Genomic DNA, 12,662 nt, shown 5'->3' with positions numbered 1-12,662 from the left:
CAATACTGCAGGAGACACAAACATTCTTAAGAAAAAAATCATTCCAGAAACGAGGGGTTTCTTTTCTTGAATATGCAATCAATGTCACTATGCTGCATGTCCTTTGTAATTTTTTGAAATCTCAGAGAACACACAGCATGCACCAAAAGCAACGTCGTTTCCCAATATATATATATCATCTTTCATGGTCTGCCATGATATACAAATTACATGTACATGTACATAGAAAAACGGTGTCATTGCATGACCTTTATAGATATTGACACCAAATTAGCACGTGGTAATATCTGCTTGTTGCAGCGATAACTTTGCCCTGAATAATGGTTTAGATAATCTAGTTTTCATGGGTTTATATAGCATAACAGACAATGGCGTTTGTAATGAGCCCATTGTTAAAGTTAAACCTTGGACATGTAATAGGCAGTAAATCATCGATGATTTAGTATGCAATTTTTCTGAAATTGAGATATCAGCGCCATCTGAGTTGTACTATAGCCATGTGTACTTACACACCAGTTATCATGGTGATTTTCAAAGCCAATGTCAATCTATAACTCTTTACCCTCTGAACATGCATTTCGTGCCATTTATACTCTTTAATAAGTAATGCACAGAGTCATTCAAATTATACAGAGTCTTTTAGTGGAGTTTTCTCAAAATGAAAAATTTGCTGGTTGATTACTTCGTGAAATTTGCATGCCTTCAGGAGTTAAAGATAGTTGTACTATGCAAGGAAATAATAAAGCAATAATTGAACTAAATCAGATGTGGTCTGTGCAGTTGGACAATGTCAGAATAGTAGTATGTGAAGAAATTTGTTGAGATGATAAGTCTCTTTTGGTGTGTTACCATGATCATTTTCACCTTTGGGCCTTAATCCTAACGCTAACGCTAACCCTGACCCAAACCCTTACTCCTAGCACTAACCCTGACCCTGACCCTGACCCTTACCCCTAGCTCTAACCCTAACGCCAACCCTTCCCTTACACTAGTCTTATCTCCCTAATCCTCAGTTTAATCTTTAAAATCACATAAATCCTAAGTTACGACTCTAAGTCGTAAGAATAGCCACTTTATATTTTTAATTGGCATCATCATCATCATCATCATCACCATCATCATAGCATTGTATGTACAGGCCTTCCAGAAAGTAAATGTTCACCGTTAAAAAAAAATATCACAGAGATTGAATAAGGTATTAAGAGTATGGTATATTTAGTTGGTCATATATATGTTGTATTTGGATGCACCTAATTCCATCCCTTCATAATGTAACAAACATTTCAAAAAAGGTCCAAAATCCCTTTTTGGCTCACCGTAGGGGAGTCTATACAACACCGCAGTGTCCGTCGTCGTCGTCCGTCGTATCCTATTTCTAAAACAGTGGCACATTTCTTAACCGCTAGGGCTATGGACTCAAAACTTTGTTTGCATGACCCCTAGGTCAGATGACCTTCGACACTGATTTTCGGTCCGGTCTGATTCTTAACTTGGCCACCAGGGGGCCAAAACCAAAAATTTGAATAGTGCCATATCTCGCTTATTACTGATTAGTTTTTGGTAAAAATTTTATGGTAGATACTCTTAGCAAGGATACATCACATATGGTACGGGTTTTAGATTTGACGTACTTGTCAAGGTCACAGAGGTCAAATGGCGTAAATTGGCCATTTGAGCATAACTGTGGCACGTTGTTACCCCCTAAGGCTATGAACTTGAGACTTTGTACAAAGGACCCCCTAGGTCAGCTGGCCTCTGACCCTGAATTTCAGTCTGGTCTGATTCTCAACTTGGCCACCAGGGGGCCAAAAGTGAAAACCTAGAAAGTGTGATATCTCGCTTATTAGTGATTCGTTTTCGGTAACATTTTTATGGTAGGTTCTCCTAGCAAGGATACATCACATATCATATAAGTTTTTGAATTTACCTGCTTTTCAAGGTCACAGAGGTCAAAAGGCATAAATTGGTCGTTTTAGTGTAATTGCACGTTTCTTAACCACTAAAGCTATGAACTTGAAATTTGGTACACATGACTCCCTACGTCAATGACTCCCTACATCATGTAACCTCGGACACCAAATTTCGATCTGATCTGGTACTCAACTTGGCCACCAGGAGGCCAAAACTAAAATAGGTAAAAAGTGCAATATCTCGTTTATTAGTGACTTGTTTTTGATGATATTTTTATGGTAGGTACTCCAAGCAACGATACATCACATGTCATACCGACTTTGGTTTGACCTATATACTATACGTGTAGCATGTTTCTTAACCAGGATGAATTCCTAGCCACCAAATATCTATACGGTGAGCACAATGGCCCTTGGCCGTTTCATTTTATTTCATGTGCCTTTTCAAAAATTCAAATGAGCCCATGAACTGTGCTTTATTACTATCATTTTTTGGCACTTGCATTTCCATAGAGTGTGTTCGATAGTCATGACAAATGCAAATTTTTGGTTGAAATTTTTATGTTATTTTTTAATCTCTTCCATACCCTTTGATAAAGACCCCAAATCCTAATGTATAAGCTGAGTTGGCCATAGAGATCCTGACTGACTGCATTGTTGACTATGAGGGGTGTTCTCAAAGGTCACCAGCAGTCTGAAAAAACAATCACCTGTAGCGAGCTAAAACTGATCTTCAAAATGAAAGAATTTAGCAGGAATTTTCCAGTATTGAAAGCAAAAAACCTTTGTTGCATCACAGTTCACCCATACATTGTGAAAAAGAACGAGAAAAAAAATTAAATAAAAAAGTTACTTTTTGGACATTTTTTAAATTGCCTGTTACATAATAAGAGACAGGATTAGCTGGGTAAAAAAACCCCAGATACATGACCAACTAGATACACCATTCTTTGCTGAAAATCGCATTCAATTATCTTATTCTATCGGTGTGATATTGAAAAAAACCTGTGGACATTTACTTTTTGGAAGGACTGTACATGTATAGTGAGTGTCCACAAGAACTTTTCCAATTCATATATCATGGTGGAATTGGCTCGGTCTTTTATGCTGCTAAATATATCAACAAAGACACAATTTTCTAATGGAAACGACTGTTGTGCAGGCGTAGCAGGTGTGTTTGCTGATCTCTAATCGGTAAAATTATGTATTGATTGATATTTAATGTTGCATGAAAACTAAGCAATCTTAACATGTCACCATTTAGGAAAAATTAGAAATTTTTAATTTAATGTGAAAATTTCCAATCGAGTAAATCAAACTGAATATAAATTTGAACATTACCGTTGTGTATACAGATATACAAATCTATATACCAAAATTCGAAGGATGCAGAATAAATTCCCTTTTAGAGACCTTGCAATGCCTTGAAATTTGGCACGAACTTGAAGGACCCCATATCCTCACGCAACATAAGGTTTGTTTCTCGAAAAGTACTTTGTCGCGGTCTGGATGAGCATTTTTGGTTCACCGTTAGGGGAGTCTATACGATAGCCCTGTGTCCGTCGTCGTCGTCCGTCGTCGTCCGTATCCTGTGTGGCTCGTTTCTTAACCGCTTGTGCTATGAACTTGAAACTTTGTACACATGACCCCCTAGGTCAGAGGTACTCTGACACTGAATTTCGGTCCGGTCTGGTTCATGACTTGGCCACCAGGGGACTAAAAGTTAAAAATGTGATTATTCCTTAACTTCTTGCCCGATTGCCACCAATTTGATATCATGGGTACATCTAACCACCATACAGTACATGTCACACAGGTTTTTAATTTGACCTCCTTGTCAAGGTCACAGAGGTCAAATGGCGTAAATTGGCCGTCAGGCCGTAACTATGGCACGTTTCTTAACTGCAATGACTATTGATCACAAATTAAGTACACATGTACCCCTTGGTCAGGTGATCTCTGGTACTGAAGTTTGGTGCGATCTGATTTGCCGTTTGGCCTCCAGGGAGGGGGCCAAATCCTAAATTCTTCAAAATGCCATTATTCTTCGTAATTACTTGCCCGATTGGCACCAATTTTATATCATAGGTACATCTAATTCTAACAACCATTTTGTGTCATTCAAACACTTTCGCATGTTACTCCATTTGGGCTCAAACACAAGAGTATCCCTTTAATTTTCTAAAGGGAGAACTGAGTTAACAGCTCGGCCGCCAGGCGGCGCCCTGACCGATCCCGCGAGATCGCGCCGATCTCATGCCGCCATATTTCGTCTTTACTCTTGTGCTTCTACGAAGCACATCGTTTTTTCAAAGCTGCCGTGAATTCGATTTAAAACCAAATTCAACCAGCCAAGTCTAGACGATTTTTGGGTTCATTCACCTACGGAGTAGACCGCCAAACTAATCTTGGCATTAGTATTGTCCAGTCTATTTAATTATAGACATTTTCTTAGCTAGCTTAGTCGACCCGGCTCCATTATTTTGATCTTGGTAGGGTAGAGTTAAGTAGGCTATTCTCCGCTCTATTGTAATGAACAAGACTCAGATCCATTGCAATAGTGTTTAATTCAAGTAGGCATGTTTTCCTTTCCATTAATTATTGCGTCCTTTCTGGCCTACTTCGGGTTTCCAGTGTTTTATTGTCATTGGTACCATTTTTTATATGGCGTACCCCTTCGACGGCATCCTTTGTCTCACCACAAAGGAATGCGTCTGGTGGCGGGAAACGGGCCGCGAAGACGCCTAAACCCTCTTCCGGTTCCGTTTCCGGGGATATAACCCGGAGGTCTAGCAAACCTCCCGCCACCACCCCTTCCGTCAGCCGAATTCCGGTTCCGGCCGCGGCTGCGAAGGATGCGGGATCTGACATTATTAATGTCTGTGGTCCCAAGGGAGACTTACATCCAATAAGTCTCTAAGGGTTCAATATACCCCGGACCTCAGGGAACCTTCCGGTTCCTCTGTCGTCCGCTCCCCCGAGTACAAGCCCTTTGTACCCGCGGGAGCACCCTGCTTCCGGTCCGCCGATTGCAGTTCCGGTTACTGACGCGGGTTCCCGTTTTTCAGTAACCGAAGACTCTACTGGGGGTTTTTCTCAGTCTTTACTGCGAAATAACCCCAGTCCTCACGGACACAGTAGAGTAGGGCCGGACTTTATAACGCCACCTCCGAAACGCCATGCGTCTTCGGTAACAGCGTTTCCGCCCTCCGTACCTCCTTCTAAAAGGGCATCCGGTAGCTCCATACCGGCGAAGGAGTTACGGGCATTTCCGGTTTCGGACTTCGTCCTACCGGAAATGCAGGCCCCTTCCTACGTTGGCCAACCTCTTGGGTGGAACCAACCGGAAGTGCCACCCCCTCCTCGTAGCAGAGGCGTCGTTCCCATGGAACGAGCTACGCAGAGAGGACATCTGAACTCTGGTTCAGAATATGGGCATCTTCCGCTTCCGGAAGACCCATTCGCCCGTACATACGGCTTCCAGGGTTCGCTTAAGCGCTCACCCTCGCCTCAACCGCCCGTCGTTGAGAGAAGCCGCACGTCGGGTCCGGAACCCGAGTCGGGACAGCAACTGTCCCAGCTCATCCAGATGGTAGCAGGTCTTACTGATAGACTCAGCCATCTGGAGCAGGGTTCCAGTTCCTCTGGTGCGCCTGGTCCCATCGGATACCCACCATCCGACTCCTCTATTTTAGAGGAATTTTCTGAGAACGAGAGTTCTCAGCCAGGCTACCGCTCCCCCAATCAGGAGGAGCTGTCACCAGAGGAGACCAGTATCTTGTCGGATATGAGGACACTCAGATCCTTGATCAGAGCGTACCTCCCGCAGGATCTGTGCCCTACCCCGCCGGAACTGCCAGCCTTGTCAACACCGACCTTTTCACTCTGGGGACAGGAAGTGGATCCCAATCCACAGGTTTCTCAAGGCTCCACTCGGGCACTTGAATTCCTTCCTCCCTCCCCGTCGGTGGTAGCAGTCTCTGAACTTTTGGAGCGTACAATCAGAGACTCACAAGGCGCCCACCAACATACTTCCATCCCTGTCCTTCCGGCAGTCGGACCGGAAGCTTGGTGTAAACCGGGGAAGTTGTTCACGGCACAACTTCCTCCCGTTAGGCAGTACCGCGCTGACTATTATCGAGTCAGCTCGGCCGGCTGTCCAGCTGCAGCATCGACTTCCATATTAAAGGACGATGTACAGCTGGACCAACTCGTGCCTAGGGTGACCTCCTCCTCTGCTTACCGAGACCTTAGAGCACAAGAGGGTCTGGCCAAAAACACGTTAGCGGTGCTCTCCTACGCAGAGCACACTAACCTGGCCCTAGCCAGATCCCTAAAAGATAATGAGTCACTATCTGATGACACAAAATCGCTTGTGACATCCTTGTCACATTCGATTAGGCACGCTATTGCTCTGTCCGCCAAGACCGCAGCAAATAGCGTCCTACTCCGTAGAGACGCCGCACTGGGCTCTCTCAATGTCATCAGATCCCTCCAGCTGGAAGGGGCCTTAAGAACCGCTCCTATGGACGGTTCTTTCCTGTTCGCAGATTCTGTACAAGAGGCGGCTCAAGCACAGAAAGATTGGGACAAATTATATGCGACACAGAGGGCCAAGACCCCTCTACCTAACGCTAGAAAGATAGAGAGGCCCCAGCAGGCATCGGGTTCAATCCCGTACGCCAGGCAGGTCCTGCCTAGGCCTACCCCACCTAGTCAGCCTGCTCCTGCTGGATCCTTCCGACGGGAAGCGGAGGGTCGCCGGACTGGAAAGAGGAAAAATACTTCCTCTAACCAGGGTGGATCCGGTCCGACTAAGCACTCCTTTCGCCCAAGGGGTGCTGGCCGGAAGAGGTGACTCCCCCCCTCCTTTCTCCTCCCGGACGCGAAAAGGAGCCGAGTCCGGTAGTCGGGGGCCGTCTGCAAAAATTTGCAGACATTTGGGACGATTGGTGCCCAAAGGGGTCCCCAGTCCCAAACATGTTGAGGTACGGAGTGAAACTAGATTTCAACCGTACCCCCCCCCCCCCCCCGACTACCATATATCCAACCCCAGTTCAGCCACCGAAGGACCCAGTCAAGGTCGCGACATTACTGGAGAAGCAAGCTATCCAGGTCCTTCAAGATCCATGCTCCCCCGGCTTTTACAGCCACGTTTTCTTGGTTCCCAAGAAAGCAGGGACATGGAGGCTGATCATAGACCTTTCCAGGTTAAACACCTTCTTGAATGTTCCTCATTTCAAGATGGAAACCACCAGGTCTATAGCAACGGCGATACAGCCCAACGATTGGGCGGTATCGATGGATTTAACGGATGCGTACTTACATGTACCGATCCATCCAGACTATCAACACTTCCTTCGATTCCATTACGAAGGAAAGACGTATCAATTCAGGGCCCTGCCGTTCGGTCTGGCATCGGCACCCCTAGTTTTTACGATGATAGTCACAGCCTTCGTCGCTCCCTTTCACGTGATGGGGTTCAAGCTCCATCACTACCTAGACGATTGGCTACTCCGTTGCAAATCGCGGGAACTACTACTGCAACAACTTCAGGTTCTAAAGCAAAAAGTAGTTTCCGCAGGTTGGATTATCAACGAAACAAAGTCAGAATTCATACCATCCCAAGACTTCGTTTACGTTGGAGTTCGGTTCCTTACGGCCATAGGGAAAATGCTGCCCCCCCATAGACAGGATAAAGAAAATTCTTCATCTCGTCGCAGAATTCAGAGGAAGGACTCAAGCTCCCGCAAGGCGATGCTTGAGCCTTTTGGGACTTCTGAATTCAGCAGCAGACCAAATCCCCCTTGGCCGTCTATATATGCGTCCCATCCAGATGTTTCTAATGTCTCTATGGAAACCCCACAGGGACCCATTGGACAAGTTGGTATTGATACCTCAATACCTACTCAAGAACGTCTGGAACTTCTGGGAGTTGGAGACTCGTCTCCAAAGCGGTGTAGATCTTGCTCCACCGCCCCCAGAAGTGTCCCTGTTCACAGATGCTTCTCTACTAGGGTGGGGAGCACATCTGAACAACGGGGACATGTCCATAAGGGGTCTATGGACAAGGGAGGAGACCATTCTTTCAATAGATATATTGGAAATGAAGGCTGTCCTTCTTGCCGTGAGGGCTCTTTCCCTTCACCTGAAGAATCGGAGAGTAACCCTGTTCTCCGACAATTCTACAGTAGTAGCATATGTCACGAGACAGGGAGGCACAAAGTCCGGCATTCTTTGCCAGCTAACTTGGCAGCTTTACCATCTTTGTGCCGACCTTGGAGTATCGATATGTGCCAGACACATACCGGGTAAACGCAACATCCTTGCCGACGCCCTGTCCCGTCAGAACAAACTAGTTCAGACAGAGTGGACACTCCATCAGGAGGTTGTAGACGACCTTTGTCGCCTTTGGCAATCTCCGAAGGTAGATCTGTTCGCCACCAGGCTGAACAATCGCCTTCCCATCTATTACTCTCCACTTCCGGACGAAGAGGCCCTGGAAGTCGACAGCCTTACAGCCTCTTGGGTCGGGCTGAACGCATATGCGTTTCCACCCCTCCCTCTCATCCAACCAGTCCTGAACAAGATCTTGACCAGCCACCCGGTGAGAATAACTCTCATCGCACCTTGCTGGCCAAATCAGGCCTGGTTCCCAGCCTTGCTGGAGCTCCTGATAGACCACCCCAGGAGTCTTCCTACTTGGAAGCACCTCCTGTGGCACCCCCTGGGGAGATGCTACCACCAGAACCCTGGATTTTTCAAGTTTCACGCCTGGAACTTATCCAGTTGCATCTCCACCAGAGAGGCTTTTCGGACATTGCTGTCAAGTGCATGTCCGCACCTCAAAGGGGGTCTACCCTTGATGTGTATCAAGGAAAGTGGTCTACCTTCACTTCCTGGTGCAGGGAGAACGGAGTTAATCCGATCTCTCCCTCTATATACAGATTAGTTGATTTCCTTATTGAATTATTCACGGAAAGACAACTATCTGTCACGGCTATAAAAGGGAACAAGTCCGCCATCGCTTCTACCCTCCGTGTTTTAAGCACCTGGGATCTTCGTTGGGAGGACCAAATAACCCCTCTTTTCAGAGGAATGTTATTAGAGCGTCCTAGACCGGTTCACAACACCCCTAAATGGGACCTTTCTGTTGTCCTTAAGGTGCTCATGAGGCATCCTTTCGAACCCATGTCTATTTCATCCATGAAATATCTGACACTCAAAACGGTCTTTCTAGTAGCCTTGGCTACCGCCCAACGGAGATCAGAGCTCCATGCACTTTCTTTTAAGAAGCTGGCTTTTAGAGAGGGAGGGGAGGTTATCCTGGCTTTCATACCAGGATTTCTGGCGAAGAACCAGGGACCGGCCGCCTCTCGGCCCCCGGTTACTATTCCCTCTCTGTCAGGAACGATCTCTTATGATCTTCCTGACAGAACTTTATGTCCCGTCAGGGCCCTAAAGTTCTACATAAATAGGACAAAACCTCCCGGTATCCGCCAGGGGAGAGAGCGTTTGTTTTTGTCCTATAAGGAGGGAAATAAACGAGAGATAGCGGCCGCCACTATTTCAAGGTGGATTGTGGAGACTATTCGTCTTTCCTACAACACCTTGAAGACTTCCTCTGATCTTCGTGCGCTAGCTAACATCTCAGCGCACGAAGTTAGAGCACTAGCCACCTCCTGGGCTAACTACCGAGGAGTTGCTCTTCAAGAAGTCGTTTCCGCTGCATGTTGGAGTAATCACTCCACATTCTCTCGTTTCTACCTACGAGACGTTTCTTCCCTCGTAGATGGCATGCACACAATCGGCCCGATTGTGTCTGCGGGCATGTTGTTTGATCCTGGCTAGATCAAAAAAGGGGGGGAAGCCCGATTGAAGAGTCAAACGCGCATCTTGCGCCATTTTTGATATGCCCTATCTTCAACAATCCAGGCAACCCCTAGTAGACTAGAAAGGACGCAATTTCTTATTGTTGTTTAGCAATAACTCATTCTACACCCTTGAACATGCCTTACTTGCTCTAAGCTCTGTTGCCGGAAAGAAGATGATTTTATTACGCAATTCTAGCGCTTTCCGGAGAATGGGTCTATTACTCTCTATAATATGATTGTAATACCGAGATCAAAATACCGGTCCTCCGGTTCTCCCCATTTCTTTCTCCTGGCGGTCCTCCTTAGCTAATATGCCGGTGGTGCCTCCTGGATGGAACAACAGCTCAGCCTTAGGTAAGTCCTCGTTTCCCACCTCCAATAGGTTGCTGGGATTCGATGCAAAAGTGTTCCATAGGTAAGTTTGAATGACACAAAATGCCCATTTCCTTACAAGAAATGGCCATTTTGTTAGTTCATACTTAGGGATCACGTCCAAAGTCCGCACGCGATATTCGCCGGCGAAATTCACCCTACAGTATTTCGCCTGCGAATTCTGTCCGAAAATCGACCGGCGAATGTGAGGCGATAATATGAAATCGCCGGAATGTCAGATGCGAAATTCGCCCACAATCGCGCCAATTCTTTGATTTCGCCCCAAAAATCGCTCCAGGCGATAATGGAGCGATTTTACGAAATTGGTGGCTCTTGCATGCTTGTCCGATATTCGGAACGATTTTGCAACGACTTTCGTCTTGTTTTATTGGCGGAAAAGTGCAGTCACGTGAACAAATCGGGTCATACTAAACAGCGTCCACCAGGTTTAAACACATACATACATTAAAACCATCCAAGTAAAATCTAATGGTCTTAAACGAAATAAGCATGAAATTGTTAGGAAATGTATTTTTTATGGTGTACGTATTACGTTTTGGCCACAAAATTTTATTTTGATGACTTTATACCCGACTTTAAACCTGGTGAACGCTGGTGGGCGCTGGTGGACGCTGTTTAGGATAACCGGATACTACAACGATCTTGATTGGTTGGCTGAGACTCGGAAACATAAGCCTAACTATGATTAGCTGTATGATTCGGTACATTCCGCCACAATCCTTCGGAATACATACCATAATACTAAGAACCTCAAACCTCTGTGCCAAATTTGTGTAGCTCCTCGTGGATAGATGTGATGTATATGATTACTGCAGTCAGGTTGACCGGGAATTCCAGTTTGTGTTTTTATTCGGTCTGCTATCAGCTGATGTCGGAATAGGCATACTACCAACACATATAGGCCTCTAATATTCGCTTCGTTCCGATGGTTGGTGAGAGCGAATTAGGCGAGATTATTATTTTCGCCTGCGATTTTTATTCAGTCTGAATTTTCGCCTGATCATAATAGAATCGCCGAAGTAGGGAGCGATTTGGAGGCGGATGAATGTGGCGATATTCCACCAGGCGAATTTTCGCCCCGATTCGCGCAGCGAATATTCGCGTGCGGACTTTGGACGTGATCCCTTACCTATGGAACACGGCCCTCCCGCCGTCCCCACAAACGGGACATACTCTTTATTAACGCTCAAGAGTAAAGACTAAATATGGCGGCATGAGATCGGCGCGATCTCGCGGGATCGGTCAGGGCGCCGCCTGGCGGCCAAGCTGTTAACTCAGTTCTCCCTTTAGAAAATTAAAGGGATACTCTTGTGTTTGAGCCCAAATGGAGTAACATGCGAAAGTGTTCCATAGGTAAGTATGAACTAACAAAATGGCCATTTCTTGTAAGGAAATGGGCATTCAATGTGTCACCCGGGTCTTCTTTGATTTGACCTACTTTTCAAGGTCGCAGAGGTCGAATGTACTGTAAATTGGCCATTTTGGGGAAATTGTAATTGCTTGGACCTACATCAAACCTAACACTACATGACACAATACCATGCTCTTTATCCATCTTTCCTCCACATGAGGTGAGCACAATGGCCCTGGCCATTTCATAAGTTTTAAATATCGATATTCTCCATAACCGCTACCTCTAATTTATGTGCACTTAGCAACGTATTGTCCAGTGAAGTTGCCGGCTTAACATGACATCACATGCATGCGCTGCGTTGAATGTCGTCGGTGGCGCCAATTGGTAAACACGCCTCGACAGTCGGACGGCCACCGTGTGAAAAACAGCACCACAGGACCATCTTGCACCTCCCCTTTTGAATTAAAACGAATGCAAATAAAGATGATTTTGAAGCAATGACGTCGGCGGATCATGATTCCACGTAGTCTGGGCACCGGACCTATCTCTCGCTGTACTGAAGTGTCCTCTCCGCCTGTATCGAGGGAGGGGACCTGACAAGATTCCACAATTAATAGTGTACTACGTCGAAATGTTGTGTTTGTTGAAAAATAGCGTTAATTGAGTCCTTTCACTTCCTGATAATTTACATTGGTAAACGGTTCGCAAAATGTGGTACTTTGCAAAGTCACATCAGAATTCATACTGGAGAGAAACCATATAAGTGTGAACAATGTGGGGAACGATGCACCGACCGTGGTCATTTGCAAAGTAACTGCAACAACCCTCTGAATTGTGCCCCCTTTACAGATCCTGACTTTTCAAAAGCACTTTACACCAATATGCCTGCACCTCAAGCTATGCACGCCACGTGTTATGCTGGTACAATATAAATATATACCAAGTTTCTGCAAATTTGCAAATTTGCAAATTCTGCAAATTTGCGTGAATGATTTTGATGATGATGATGATGATAACTGAATGCACTACGGCATTGTGTAAAGTAAAGTTTGTTTATTAGAGAGTCACCCATAATGAAAGGGCCAGCCAGCTTTTGGCTTATGAGATTGAGACACTCTTCACTTCCAAACT

The 12,662-nt window shown here is 45.7% G+C and overlaps 1 protein-coding gene across 1 annotated transcript in view; it reads left to right on the top strand.

Moving 5' to 3' along the window:
• The window catches only part of LOC135500136 (prostatic acid phosphatase-like), a 67,085-nt gene that overhangs the window by 19,707 nt on the left and 34,716 nt on the right, over positions 1 to 12,662 (top strand). The window lies entirely within an intron of this gene.

Source organism: Lineus longissimus, chromosome 16 (genome assembly GCF_910592395.1).
Source record: "Lineus longissimus chromosome 16, tnLinLong1.2, whole genome shotgun sequence".
NCBI classification, from domain to species: Eukaryota; Metazoa; Nemertea; class Pilidiophora; order Heteronemertea; family Lineidae; genus Lineus; species Lineus longissimus.
The sequence above is the reverse complement of the archived record's forward strand: the minus strand, read 5'-3'. Positions and strand labels throughout refer to the sequence as shown.